Source organism: Salvelinus alpinus, chromosome 13, assembly GCF_045679555.1.
Source record: "Salvelinus alpinus chromosome 13, SLU_Salpinus.1, whole genome shotgun sequence".
NCBI classification, from domain to species: domain Eukaryota; kingdom Metazoa; phylum Chordata; class Actinopteri; order Salmoniformes; family Salmonidae; genus Salvelinus; species Salvelinus alpinus.
Genome location: NC_092098.1, coordinates 30,776,680 through 30,781,679, shown reverse-complemented (window position 1 = coordinate 30,781,679; position 5,000 = coordinate 30,776,680). Strand labels below are relative to the sequence as shown.

At 45.3% G+C, this 5,000-nt stretch overlaps 1 protein-coding gene across 6 annotated transcripts in view; it reads right to left on the bottom strand.

Moving 5' to 3' along the window:
• LOC139537530 (transcriptional regulator Erg-like) overlaps positions 1-5,000 on the bottom strand; it is an 83,610-nt gene that overhangs the window by 49,866 nt on the left and 28,744 nt on the right. The window lies entirely within an intron of this gene.

The following is a 5,000-nucleotide window of genomic DNA, read 5'->3' as shown; positions in this document are numbered from 1 at the left end:
TATTACATACAGTCGGGAGGAACTATTGGATATAAGAGCAACGTCAACTCACCAACATTACGACCAGGAATACGACTTTCCCGAAGCGGATCCTCTGTTTGGTCCACCACCCAGGACAATGGATCGGATCCCAGCCGGCGACCCAAAACAACGGCGCCGCAGAAGGGGCAGACGGAGCGGTCTTCTGGTCAGGCTCCGTAGACGGGCACATCACGCACCGCTCCCGAGCATACTACTCGCCAATGTCCAGTCTCTTGACAACAAGGTAGACAAAATCTGAGCACGGGTTGCCTTCCAGAGAGACATCAGAGACTGTAACGTTCTTTGTTTCACGGAAATGGCTCACTCGAGACACGCTATCGGAGTCGGTACAGCCACCTGGTTTCTTCACGCATCGCACCGACAGAAACAAGAATCTCTCTAGTAAGAAGAAGGGCGGGGGTGTATGCCCCCGCCCTGATTAACGAGACATGATGTGATCATAACAACAAACAGGAACTCAAGTCCTTTTGTTCACCTGATTTAGAATACCTCACAATCAAATGCTGATCGCATTATCTACCAAGAAAATTATCTTCGATCATACTCACAGTCGTGTATATTCCCCCCCAAGCAGACACATCGACGGCCATGAACGAACTTCATTTGGCTCTATGTAAACTGGAAACCAAATATCCTGAGGCTGTATTTATTGTAGCTGGGGATTTTAACAAGGCTAATCTGAAAAGAAGGCTCCCTAAATTGTATCAGCATATCGATTGCGCGCCCCTGGCTGGCAAAACCCTGGATCATTGTTATTCTAACTTCCGCGACGCATATAAGGCCCTCCCCCGCCCTCCTTTCGGGAAAAGCTGACCACGACTCCATTTTGTTGCTCCCAGCCTATAGACAGAAACTAAAACAGGAAGCACCCGTGCTCAGGTCTGTTCAACGCTGGTCCGACCAATCGGATTCCACGCTTCAAAATTGCTTCAATCACGTGGACTGGGATATGTTCCGCATAGCGTCGAACAACAACATTGATGAATACGCTGATTCGGTGAGCGAGTTTATTAGCAAGTGCATCGGTGATGTTGTACCCACAGCGTCTATTAAAACATTCCCCAACCAGAAACCGTGGATTGATGGCAGCATTCGCGCAAAACTGAAAGCACGAAGCACTGCTTTTAATCAGGGAAAGTTGACCGGAAAAATGACCGAATACAAACAGTGTACCTATTCCCTCCGCAAGGCAATCAAACAAGCTAAGCATCAGTATAGAGACAAAGTAGAGTCGCAATTCAACGGCTCAGACACGAGAGGTATGTGGCAGGGTCTACAGTCAATCACGGACTACAAAAGAAAAACCAGCCCCGTCGCAGACCACGATGTCTTGCTCCCAGACAAACTAAACAACTTATTTGCTCGCTTTGATGACAATACAGTGCCATTGACACAGCCCGCTACCAAAACCTGCGGGCTCTCCTTCACTGCAGCCAACGTGAGTAAAACATTTAAACGTGTTAACCCTCGCAAGGCTGCAGGCTCAGCCGGCATCCCAGCCGCGTCCTCAGAGCATGTGCAGACCAGCTGGCTGGTGTGTTTAAGGACATATTCAATCAATCCTTATCCCAGTCTGCTGTTCCCACATGCTTCAAGAGGGCCACCATTGTTCCTATTCCCAAGAAAGCTAAGGTAACTGAGCTAAATGACTACCGCCCCGTAGCACTCACTTCCGTCATCATGAAGTGCTTTGAGAGACTAGTCAAGGACCATATCACCTCCACCCTACCTGACACCCTAGACCCAGTCCAATTTGCTTACCGCCCCAATAGGTCCACAGACGACGCAATCGCAATCACACTGCACACTGCCCTAACCCATCTGGACAAGAGGAATACCATTGTAAGAATGCTGTTCATCGACTACAGCTCAGCATTAACACCATAGTACCCTCCAAACTCGTCATTAAGCTCGAGACCATGGGTCTCGACTCCGCCCTGTGCAAATGGGTCCTGGACTTCCTGACGGGCCGCCCCCAGGTGGTGAGGGTAGGTAACAACATCTCCACCGAGCTGATCCTCAACACTGGGGCCCCACAAGGGTGCATTCTCAGCCCTCTCCTGTACTCCCTGTTCATCCATGACTGCGTGGCCATGCACGCCTCCAACTCAATCATCGAGTTTGCAGACGACACTACAGTGGTAGGCTTGATTACCAACAACGACGAGACGGCCTACAGGGAGGAGGTGAGGGACCTCGGAGTGTGGTGTCAGGAAAATAACCTCATACTCAATGTCAACAGAACATAGGAGATGATCGTGGACTTCAGGAAACAGCAGAGGGAGCAGCCCCCTATCCACATCGACGGGACAGTAGCGGAGAGGGTGGAAAGTTTTAAGTTCCTCGGCGTACACGTCATGGACAAACTCAAATGGTCCACCCACACAGACAGCGTGGTGAAGAAGGCGCAGCAACGCCTCTTCAACCTCAGGAGGCTGAAGAAATTCGGCTGTCACCAAAAACACTCACAAACTTTTACAGATGCACAATCGAGAGCATCCTGTCGGGCTGTATCACCGCCTGGTACGGCAACTGCTCCGCCCACAACCGTAAGGCTCTCCACAGGGTAGTGAGGTCTGCACAACTCATCACCGGGGGCAAACTACCTGCCCTCCAGGACACCTACACCACCCGATGTCACAGGAAGGCCAAAAAGATCATCAAGGACAACAATCACCCGAGCCACTGCCTGTTCACCCCGCTGTCATCCAGACGGCGAGGTGAGTACAAGTGCATCAAAGCGGGGACCGAGAGACTGAAAAACAGCTTCTATCTCAAGGCCATCAGACTGTTAAACAGCCATCACTAACATTGAGTGGCTGCTGCCAACATACTGACTCAACTCTAGCCACTTTAATAATGGAAAAATGTATGTAATAAATGTATCACTAGCCACTTTAAACAATGCCACTTTATATAATGTTTACATACCCTACATTACTCATCTCATATGTATATACTGTAGTCAATACCATCTACTGCATCTTGCCTATGCCGTTTGGCCATCACTCATTCATATATTTTTATGTACATATTCTTATTCATTCCTTTACACTTGTGTATATAAGGTAGTTGTTGTGGAATTGTTAGGTTAGATTACTTGTTAGATATTACTGCATGGTCGGAACTAGAAGCACAAGAATTTCGCTACACTCGTATTAACATCTGCTAACCATGTGTATGTGACAAATAAGATTTGATTTGATTTGAAAAGAAGGAAGCCTGTAAAGAAAAAAAATATTCCAAAACATGCATCCAAATGCAACAAGGCAAAAAATGTGTCAAAGCAATTAACTTTTTGTCCTGAATACAAAGTGTTATGTTTGGGGCAAATTCAATCCAAAACATTACTGAGTACCACTCTCCATATTTTCAAAAATAGTCGTGACTACATCATGTTATAGGTACTTGCTTGTAATCATTAAGGACTGGGGAGTTTTTCAGGATAATAAAGAAACGGAATGGAGCTAAGCACAGGCAAAATCCTAGAGGAAAACTTGGTTCAATCTGCTTTCCACCAGACACTGAGAAATGAATCACCATTCAGCAGGACAATAACCTAAAACACAAAGCCAAATCTACACTGGAGATGCTTACCAAGAAGAGAGTGAATGTTCCTGAGTAACCGAGTTACAGTTTTGACTTAAATCTACCTGAAAATCTATGGTAAGACCTGATAATGGTTGTGTAACAATGATCAACAACAAATTTGACAGAGCTTGAATTATTTGGAAAATAATTATGGGCAAACGTTGCAAAATCCAGGTGTGGAAAGCTCGTAGAGACTTACCCAGAAAGACTCACAGCTCTAATCGTTGCCAAAGGTTCTTAACAAAGTATTTACTCAGGGGTGTGAAGACTTAAGTAAATGAGATATTTTATTTTCAAGAAATTAGCAAAAAAAAGTTTTTACATGTTTTCACTTTGTCATTATGGGGTATTTTGTGTCGATGGGTGAGAAAAAGAACATTGATTTAATCCATGGCATTGCTGTAACACAACAAAATGTGGAACAAGTCAAGGGGTATGAATACTTTCTGATTTCACTGCATACCTGCATACCTGGGGTCCTGGATGGCGCAGCAATAGAAATGTTACACTGAAATGGAGACATCTGCAGGTTTCCATACATTCAATAACCTTTTAGAATTCTGAAGAAGCGTAGATGCCACGTCAAGAAGCCCACATTTAATTCAAAGATACTTTATTGGGCAAGAATTCTTCCAGGAACCTTAAGAGATAAGGAATAACCATTTAATAACTCATTTATTTCAGTGTACTGTCATTCAGCACCATAATGAGGCACAGACCTATGGAGGACATCAAATCACACTTAACTTATACTTATTCATGTCTTCATGTCATTAAGTTGTTACTTGTTATGACCAAATGCTAGGTCATGCATGACAGACTTGTTAAGAGTGTGTCAGTGAGGTACAGTACATGTAGACAACGACATAGACTACAATCTGCAGACTCAACGGTCCCGGGCCTGCAGCCAAACCAAACAGATGAAATTCTGCTCTAGACCTTTATGACAATGAATAAGTACTCCACCCTCGGGACCACCCTCATAATCACACTGGCGCAATCCACAATGGCCCTATTGCCTCCCCTAAAGACATCTCCTTGTCATCCACTGCAACACCCTCTATGGATAGCATAATATTGACTCAACGCAATGCATTCACAGATCTAACCTAAAACGGCAAAAGGTGTTGAAATAACTCTACAATAACGTCACAACAGCGTTACACACAGGTGCGAGGGTAATAGGGAGCCCAGACCTGCAGACATTACCACAAAAGAAACGTTAACTTCAGGCTTCATTGTCTAATACTGAACCATGAAAAGCTACAATTCTGGACTATTTCCTTTTGGAGCAGTACTCTCCAGGCTGATATGAAACCCTATCCTGTGAAAAAGATCCTTGGGGGACCCCCATCTGGCAGTCCTCT